Source organism: Mus caroli, chromosome 15 (genome assembly GCF_900094665.2).
Source record: "Mus caroli chromosome 15, CAROLI_EIJ_v1.1, whole genome shotgun sequence".
Taxonomy (NCBI): domain Eukaryota; kingdom Metazoa; phylum Chordata; class Mammalia; order Rodentia; family Muridae; genus Mus; species Mus caroli.
In genome coordinates this window covers 70,755,064-70,765,197 of record NC_034584.1, presented here as the reverse complement: position 1 = coordinate 70,765,197, position 10,134 = coordinate 70,755,064, and the positions used below count along the sequence as shown (strand labels likewise).

At 48.0% G+C, this 10,134-nt stretch overlaps 1 protein-coding gene across 2 annotated transcripts in view; it reads left to right on the top strand.

The window, feature by feature from the left end:
- The first annotated feature begins 4,557 nt into the window (after positions 1-4,557).
- The window catches only part of Arhgap39 (Rho GTPase activating protein 39), an 89,830-nt gene continuing 84,253 nt past the window's right edge, over positions 4,558-10,134 (top strand). For both annotated transcript variants that reach the window (XM_021182994.2, XM_021182993.2), the window contains exon 1: positions 4,558-4,732. The gene's annotated coding sequence lies outside the window, so the exon portion shown is untranslated. The remainder of the gene's footprint in view (positions 4,733-10,134) is intronic.

The window sequence follows — 10,134 nt, the reverse complement described above, 5'->3', positions numbered from 1 at the left end:
AAAAAAAAAAAAAAAAATAGAATTCTCCTTTTCCTCTTTTTATTCAGCCAGGGACCCTAGACCCTAGCTCATGTCATGGTACCATCCATTTTCAGGCCCAGGTTTCCTTCCTTAATCTTCTTAGGAAACACCCTCACAGAAGTGCCCAGAGGTATGTATCACTAATGTCACGAGGTGGGGTGGGGGGCACATCTTCCTCCTCCTCTTCCTCCCCCCTTCCACCTCCTCCCCTTCTTCCTTTTCCTCTTCCTCTTCCTCTTCTTTTCTTTAAGCCAGGATTATGTTAGGCAGTCCTGGCTGGCCTAGAATATACTATATAGATAAGGCTGACCTCATTGAGATCCACCTGCCTCTGCCTCCCAAGTGCTGGGATCAAAGGGAGGTGCCACCATGCCCAGAATTGGGACATTTCTTAATCCCCCCCACGTGACAATTTAAGCATCAGAACTCCTATCAACAAAGGCCATTCAACCATAAGGTAAGGTGTTGAATGTTCCCCAGGGGTAAGGACAAAGGTGATAATGGAAGGAGGCACTGTATTCAACAAGGAACCTCAACAGGAATGTGTCCCTGCATAACTGTGAACAAGGAAAGACCAAAACAAGATGATATTGATGTGCTAGGCCTGTTTTTCCAGGACACAGTCACCAAAGAAATAAGAGTATGGTAGGATGCATAGGATAGGAAGTAATGGCGGGATTTTGCTTTTACAAAGAATAATGTGAGAGGGAACTCAGGCTTTATTTTATGTATTTATTTATTTTTTTAAAGGTTTATTTATTTTATGTATATGGGTACACTGTAGCTGAACAATTGGTTGTGAGCCTTCATGTGGTTGTTAGGAATTGAATTTTTAGCACCTCTGCTTGCTCAGATCAACCCAGCTCGCTCCAGCCCAAAGATTTATTTATTATTATACATAAGTCCACACTGTAGCTGCCTTCAGACAGCACCAGAAGAGGGCATCAGATCTCATTATGGGTGGTTATGAGCCACCATATGGTTGCTGGGATTTGAACTCAGGACCTTTGGTAGAGTAGTCAGTGCTCTTACCCGCTGAGCCATCTCACCAGCCCAAGGAGTCGGCCTTTAAAGAGCACTGGTTATTCTTCCAGAGGATTCATGTTAGGTTCCCAGCACACAGTGCCTCGCAACCATCTAACTCCATCCCTTGGGGGATCTGACACCCTTTTCTGACCTCCACAGGCACCAGGCACAAACATAGTACACAAATATTGTTGGCAAAACACCCATGCACATAAAATACAGAAAGAAAGAAAAAAAAAGAACAATGTTAGCATGTATCTGAGTGTTCTTGAAAACTGTTCAATAGAAATGGCCATATTAATAATGCAAGGGACAGAAAGGAGTCCAGACCTCTAGTCCAACCTTCAGAGTGAGCAGAACAGCCTGCAAACTTTCCGCAGGCAGGGAAAGTGGGAGGCCAGAGATGGGTGTGTGCAGTCCTGTAGTTTGGTAATGGGAGACTTTTGGTTTCCAATAGGAGGCCTAACTAAAGGGTTCTGAGAAGTTATGGAATGGCCACCATCTTTGAAAGCCTCCTGAAGAGAAACACAAGACTGCTTGGGAGTGAGCAGCACTCATTCTAAGTTTGTGACCAAAGGTTCAAAAGGGAAGAGGCAGGGGCTGGAGAGGTGGCTCAGTGGTTAAGAGCACTGACTGTTCTTCCGAAGGTCCTGAGTTCATTTCCCAGCAACCACATGGTGGCTCACAAACCATCCGTAGTGAGATCTGATGCCCTCTTCTGGTGTGTCTAAAGACAGCTACAGTGTACTTACATATAATAATAAATAAATAAATCTTAAAAAGGGGGGGGCAGCAGGGGTTAGCAGTGGGCGTTGCTGGAGAGATGGCTCAGCAGTTAAGAGCACTGACTGTCCCTCCAGAGGACCTGGGTTCAGTTCCTAGCACCCACAAGGCAGCTGACAACCATCTGCAACTCCAATCCCAGGGCATCTGATGACCTCTTCTGGCCTCCACAAGCACTGCATGAATGTGGTACAGGGACAGACACTCGTTCAGGCAAGCACATAAAACATAACAAACATCTCAAAAATATTGAAACAAACAAAAAACACTCAAAAGGAATCCAGTCAGCCATGTTGGTAATGTTTCTTCAGCCGCAGGGAGGAGATGGTCTTCCTCCATCCAACTCACCTTCCTTCAGGTGGGTGAACAAGGAAAAAAATTCCTCACCAAAGGCCAATCTTCTGTATATCTCACACCCTCTAAAACTTTTGTGTAAAGAAATTCAAACCTTTTACTTTCCTCTACCTGGTAAAGCTTTTCTTTCCACAAAGCCCCTGCCCTCCTCCAGTTCCCATACGTGATCTGCAGCAGCTGACACCTCACCCTCTCCCTTTCATTTACTCCAGGCTGAATTTTTAAACTGAATCAGGCTGAATCAGGAAAGTCTATGAGGTGACCCCAGGCAATAGGAAAAAAGACACAGTCACCACCTGCCTTAGGATACACTCGAAGTGAGCTTCTGGCCCTCGCGGACTTGCTAGCCCGGTTAATTTCATTTTTGCAAAGATAAATAGCCTTGCTGCTTGTGCGTTCCTTTCTGCATCATTTTGAATGTCTGTTTCCAGCCGCATTGCTGAGGGGGCTGGAGACAGAGCAGGAGCCCTCATCCATACCTAAGAGCAGAGCCCAGGATGACTCAGCAAGGACGTGCTAAGTGTGAGCACAGTGGAGATCCGCAGGGCTTGGGTCTGCAGCACTGTGGGGTGTGGAAGGCTCTGAGCTCTCTTGGTCCTGATACAGATGGAATGCTGTACGCAGTCCTGGAAGAGCTTTGGGTCATTTTATTTGGCTGCAAGTGGAATTTAAATACGACTCAGAGAAATGAAGACATGAGCTGGAGATGACCTGCCACTAGCTTGATGGCCCAAGTTCCATCCTCGGGACTCAATAGCCAAAGAGAAATGACTCCTTTAGTTTGTCTTCTGACATCTCTACAGAGGTCTTGACACATGCAGCCCTACAGACACACAAACTAAATAAGCAAAATATTCTGAAGGCTCATTTTCACCATTTGAAAAAATGTATGTGTGTGTGTGTGTGTATACATGAATACTATTGATCTCATGGAGCTGGAGTTATAGGTGGGTTTGTTGTTGTTGTTTTGTTTTGTTTTTTGAGACAGGGTTTCCTCTGTATAGCCTTGGCTGTCCTGGAACTCACTCTGTAGACCAGGCTGGCCTCGAACTCAGAAATCCGCCTGCCTCTGCCTCCCAAATGCTGGGATTAAAGTCATGCGCCACCACTGCCAGGCATTATAGGTGGTTTTGAGTCACCTGACATGGATGCTGGGAATTGAACTTGAATCCTCAGGAAGAGCAGTATTTACTCTTAATTGTCAAGCCAAGGTAAAAAAGTTTGGATTTGTGTGTGTGTTTTTCTTTTTAAAGTAAAGAACTGGTGTGGGGCAGTAATGGCCCACGCCTTTAATTTCAGCACTAGCAAAGTGAGGCAGGTAGATAGCTCTGAGTTTGAGGCTAGTCTGGTCTACAGATCGAGTTACAGGACAGCTGGGGCTACACAGAGAAACCTGTCTCAAAAAACCAAAACATAAACAAACAAAAACAACAACACTGAATATACCGAAGTCTGGGAGGGTGACAAACGCTCTTGTAATGTGTTAAAGACGGATCTTAAGTTTGAGGACAGCCTGGGTACACAGAGCAAGAGCTCATCAAATACAAAAAACCCAAATGACAGCTGAGGATGTAGCTCAGTAGGTAAAGGGCTTTCCTAGTATGGGTTTCACCTCCACAGCTGTGTAAACCGGATATGGTGCCTGTAATCCCGGCACAAGAGAGATGAAGCCGGGATTAGAGTTTCAAAGTCGTCCTTCGCTACATAGGGAAGTTGAAGGTCAGCCTGGGCCATCTGAAATTCTCCCTCTTAAAAAAAAATTAATAAAAAGTTAAAAGGGCCATGGAGTGGGTAGAGGTGCTCTCTGTGCAAGCCTGATGATGCGAGTTCCGTCATTAGAACCCATGGTGAAAGGAGTTGTTCTCCGATTTCCACATGGACACCGTTGGCACGTGCGTGCACATGCTTCACACACAATACACATTACAAAAAAAGAACAAAATAGAAAAGAGAGCACATTTAAAGCTGTGCCTGAGTTACTATGAGAATAGTCAAGGAAATAAAAGGAGGAAAATAATAAAGGGAAGTTAGAAACATGGAATACTCAGAGTATTTTAGACAATGGCTACCTTTCCAGAGTCAAGGAAGAGGTATATCTCAAGTTTAGGAACCCCAGCAGGGCTAGAACTAATAGAGTCACGCCACACCCACGTTAGGACACACCTGAGGCGACCCAGACCTCCAGAAGTGGGCGGGTACATGTGAGAGCGGAACAGTCGGCTAGCGCGGCATCGGGGGCGGGGCCTCCGACAGAGGCAAGGCTCCCTCGGAGCTCCCGAGGGGCTGCGCGGTGGCGCAGGCGCATTGCAGCCCCGCGGGCGGCGCCCCCTGGCGGCGCCAGCATCCTCGCGGGGGCGGAGTCGGAGGCGGGGGGTTGCGCTTGGTGACGGGGGACGCGCGGCCGCAGCGCACTGGACCAGCGGCGGAGACCCAGGACGTGAAGCGCTGACTGCGGCGGCGACGGCGGCCGGGAGCCGCCGGGAGCTGGGGCGCAGCGTGCGGTCGGTGATGAGGGGCAGTGGCGGCGCGCCGGGCGCAGGGCCGGCTGGTGAGAGCGCGGGAGGTGGGCGACGCGGGCCGGGAAGATGGCGGAGAGGCCTCGCTGCGGCCCCACGGCCTGGCCCGGGCGGAGGCCCCCCAGTCCAGTCGTGCTAGAAATCGGGGCCCCAGGTGACCCGGTAGGGGAGGGTCCGCAGGAGGACGCCGCGGCCGAGGGCCAGGGAGTATGAAGGCGGGTTTGCGTAAGAGCAGGGGCCCGAGGGTGGTGGGTGTGAGGGTGCCATGGTCTGCACGCGTGCCCGGCCTTTGGATGGGCGTGAGTGCGTGTGTGTCCCTGGCCAAGATAGTTGTGTGCGAGCCCTTTGCTTGAGGTGGTTGGGGTTGGGGTGGACCTGATGGTGGGTGTGAGATGTGAGGGTGCCCGGCCTGCAGACAGGTGTGTGTAGTCAGCCCGAGGACAGGTGTGCGTGCGTTCTGTGTCCAGGCCCAGAGCCGGTGGTGTGCTTGTGCCCTTTCTGTGCACTGGGCTCCGGTCCGTTTGGGGGTGATGAGAGATGGTGCTTGCGGAACGAGGATCTTGCGGGCCAGGCTTTGTCCGCGATGCCCGGCAGTCGGTGGGCGTCTCTGGGTCGGGTCGTGGCTTGCTTGCGCGTGGTGCGCCCTGGCTTCGCGGCAGGGCCTCTGCGGCAGGCTCGGGTGGTCCTCTCCCCGGCCTTTCAGACTTGGAACTCCCAGGGCGCCTGCTGTTTGGCAGGCGTGGGGTGGGTGGGGGCTGCGAGCCGGCAGGCTGTGCATCCCGGGCCAGGCAGGCTGTCTTTATTTTAAAACGTGCTGCCCGCTTCGGGCGCGGCAGCTGTGGGTGTGTTCCATGCTGCTGCTCACCGCAGCTGCTGTGGGCGCTACGCAACCTTCAGCCGCAAAAATGCGGCTGGACCCCCTCCCCCTTCAGTGTTGTTCGGGTTGGCCAGGCCTCCAGTGACCTCTGCAGAAAAACGTACAGTTGCAAGGCTTCAGTTCCTCCCGTGGTGCAGACAATACGGACGTTTGTCTTTGGGAGCTAGGGAGGGCAATTGAGCACTGCGTCCTGGGCGCAGTCTGTAAACAGCAGGTGGTTTTGTCCCTGCTCCCCTTTTTACAACGAACGTGGGGGGAAGGGAATTAGAAGAAGAAGAGGTGTGACCGGATAGTCCGGAAAGCCAGTCTTCAAGGGATTCTGAGTGCCTAGGACGGAATAGAGAGATGTGGCTCCTTCCAGCTCGTGGTCTAATCAGCTGTCTTGTAAGAGGCTGGAGCAGAGTGAAAATGAGTGATGGTTCTGGAGCCAGGCTGACCGCCCTTGAGTCATGACTCCTCCTTTACTGGCTTTGTGGTATTAGGTAAGGTCTCTCTGCCTTTGGTTTCTTGGCTGTAAAATGGGTACACTAATAGTATTGGTCTCAGAATGCTGTTGTGAGGACTCTGTGACTTAAGACTTGTAAAATTTTTCACACCTGGGAAGTTTTGAGTGTCAGGAATTGTTCTTGCTACGAAGTTGCAAGCTGTCAGGGTTAGGTATAGGTTGGACTGTGTGCTACAAAGTGCATAAACTAAGTGTGTGTGTGTGTTAAAATTGTAATTTCGTCTGGATTTTGCTATGTGCTCAGGTAGGTTTCAAACTCATGATCTTGTCTGGCATGCACTGCCATGCTTGGCACAAAGTACTTGTGTGTGTGTGAGTATGTATGTGTGTGTGCATGCATGTAATTATTTTCATTTTGTGTGTATGGGCTAGTGTGTGTGTGTGTTTAATTATTTTCACTTTATGTTTGTGCCAGCTCCGTCGAGTAGAGGTCAGAGGATAAATTTTAGGAGTTATCTCTCAGATCAAAGTGCCCTTACACACTGACACATCGAGCTGGTTGGAAGCAAATCTTTCTAAAGAAAAAAAGAACAATTTTATACACTTAGATACATTAATTGCATGGAGTTGCTTTAAAAGGCTCTTTGGTAAGGAAACCTCTCGTGCAGCACACAGATTGCCACAGTGCTGACCAGGAGACTGAGCTTGGTGGTGCCAGAGGGAAGGGGGCATGCAGGCCCTGGGCAGTGAGAGCCAGGCCTACAGTGTTGCACTGCGCAGTGTTACCTTTGAATTAAGAAAGGTAACCTTATTAAGAATAAACTTTGACACTGAAGCTGTAAGTAACAAGATGAGAGCCAGGTTTTACCTGTATGGTAACAGACCTCGGTAAATTGCCGGAAGAAGTTCAGACAGGCTTTAAACCAAACTGAGGGAGACTGCTGTGTTTTCCAAGGAGACAGTTAATCTAGTCATTACGTTTCCCTCTTTATCTCAGAGTTACTCTGGAAAATGGTAAAATAGCATTTGTCCTCTGATAGAAAAGTTAAGTGAGGTCTTGAGACTTGTGGCAGTGAAGGTGAGAATGGTTTGTTTGTTTGTTTGTTTGTTCCTAAGGATATGGTATCCAGCACTTGGGAGGAGAAAGAAGGAGAATTGAGGCCAAGCTGAGTTATATGAACCACTTGAGTTATATGAGACCATGTCTTTAAACAAAAGAAAAAAGTAGTCCTGTTTCATTCTGGCCTCTGCCATATGCCTGCTGGGGCAGAGGGCTGTGGATGAGGAACTGCACACAACAAAGACTCACTCACCGGTCCGTGCATAGTTTCACAGTCTGGCTATTGCAGCCTCTCGTGAGGTGGCTTGACTCCTTGATGCTGTTGAGAGAAGAAGAACTGTGTTCCTGTGCTGAAATGTCCAGTTTGACTGGCAGAGCCCTTTTACTGCATCTTACAAGCAATCCTCACAGTTGGCCTTTTGGGTGAGGCTTTGCCACAAAGCTGTGTTCACTGAGGTAGACTAGATGTGCAGCCAGCCATGGACGTGCAGAGACAGAATGAGTTGGTTACTGGCTCCTGAGCCCCATTTCCCATTGTTCCTTTCTTACCTCCCCAGATAAAACTTTTCCCCTTAATTACTGACCTCTGTGGTTCCTGTGCCGCCCTGTTCGGTCTCTTGTTGGCCCCTTGAATTGTTCCCAGCTTATGCCCCAGGTATTCCTGTGCCCTGTGACAGAGTCTGACCTGGACCTTGTCCTAGGGCAGCTGTTAGCATCCTGCTAGGTAGTCTCTCCTCACCTGGCTTAGCACTGCCCATGTCTGCTGCTACAGTGATCAAGACCTGAAACCCTCATGGGTGACATTTCCTAGGTGTGTCTTCTTGAACTCACGCAAGTTAGCTATGCCCACTGTCCTGTCCGTCTCTGCTGTTACAGTGACATAAGTGAACTTTATTGGCATCTGTTGTGAGTTATAGTGATGTGTCATTCTCTCTGTGTTCATTGTCTCATGGAGAATGCATACTAACCTTTTTACAGTGTATACTGAGAAGAGCCAGGCATCATCTGTTCCTCTCGGTTGGTGTTTTGAGCGTGTAGGGGGTTGTGTGTGTGTGATACGTGTATGCGTGTGTATGTGGTGTGTCTGTATGTAAGTCTGTGTGTGTTTGTGTGTGTGTGTGGTACAGGTATGTTTGTACGTGTGTGTATTTGTATGGTATATGTATGTGTGGTATGTGTGTGTAGTGTGTATATGTATGTGTATGTGGTATGTCTGTGTGTGATATGTGTGGTCTGTGTGTGTAGTTGAGTATGTGTGTGTTTGTATATGTGTATATGTGTGGTATGTCTATGTATATCTGTGTGTGTCTATACTTTTTGATTCAGTGGTACAGTTTTTTTTTAACTTTGATGTTTTTAGTGGCAAAATCATAATAATCAGCATGGGAAATATTTTCAATATTCTATACAAGCACCCCTCAAGCATTGCTTATTCATTACTTTTTAAATCAAACAGCTAACCTGTGTGCAATTACTTGGATGTGGAATTTACTGTCAAAAACATGGATCTTGGAAAGGAGAGAGGCCAGGCTTGGGGTGAGGATATAGCTCAGTTGTAGTGTTTGCCTAGTGTGACCAAAGTCCTGGATTTGATGCCCTAACACTTCATAAAACTGGGTATGGTAGCACATGCCTATAATCTCAACACTCTGGGGTGGTTGGGGGCAGGACGATCATAGGTTCAGGGTTATCCAGTGTGAGATAGCAAGTTAGAGGCCAGACTGGGTTATATGATACACATGTCAAATAGAGAAAAGAAAGAAAGAGGGCCAGAGAGATGGCTCAATTCTAAAGGCAGCTGCCACCAAACCTGGTGACCTGAATTTATTCTGGGTCCTACCTGGTAGAATGAGAAAAGTGATTCTACAAAGTTGTTCTCTGACATCTCTCCTTATGCCATGTTATGCACATCCCCCTGTAGCCCCTACAGCCTTCCTCTCTCTCTCTCCCCACTTCTTTCTCTCTCCCTCTCTCCCCGCCCTCTCGCTCACACACAGTAGTAGTTGTTGTAGTTGTAGTAATAAGTAAATAAATAAACTTTTAAGGCTGGTGAAATGGCTCAGGAGATAGACCTACCACCAAGCCTGATGACCCAAGTTCAGTTCCCAGGACTCCCATAGTAGAGGGGAGAACTGACTCCCAGAAGACGTTCTCTGCCTTCCACATGTCCACACATGCACACAGAAAATAAATAAAAGTGTCTGAGCAGTGGTGGTGCTACACGACTTTAATCCCAGCATACAGAGGCAGAAGCAGATGAATCTCTGTGAGTTCCAGGCCAGACAGGGATTCAGAGTGAGACACCATCTCAAAGAAAACCGACGCTGGGCTGGGGAGATGACTCCATGGTTAAGAGTACTGGCTGCTCTTCTAGAGGACCTGGGTTTGGTTCCCAGCACCCACGTGGAGGCCAAGTGTCACCTGTGACTCCAGTTCCAGAGGATCCAATGCCCTCCTCCTCTTGGTTCTTTGGACACAGCGCATAGATATATATGCAGGGAAAACACGTATATACATAAAATAAAAATAAATAACACCTCAAATGAAAAAGCCAACAACAAAAACTTAACAGAAAGAAAAGCCAGACGCGTTCTCTACAATAGGGCTCAGAAGGTAAAATCTACAAGTAGTCACTTCCTAGCTTCCCCTTCTTCCTGGTCTCTTTTGGCAATAAAGTCTTTATTACTGCTCAGCCAGGCCTGTTATTTTGTATTGCTTTGGCTACTTTGGCTGCTCCTGGGTAACTGGGCCTTTTTTTTTTTTCTCTTACTTTCTGAAGTTTAAACTGTTTGATTTTGGGTACCTTTACTTCATTTTTGCTTCCTAAAACTTTTAATTTTATTTAATAGTTTCAGATGATGGTGAAGAAGTACAGCTTGGGGAAAGCTGGTCTCTTGGGGAAGCTTAGTTCCCTGCAGGCAGGTGACAAGCATCTTACAGATGCTTTGAAAGTACATGGTACTTTCTACCCTTTCCTTTTGAAATCCTTCTGCCTGTCTTAATTATATTGCTTTGAAGAGACGTATCCAAGGAAACTCTTTTATTTTTTATC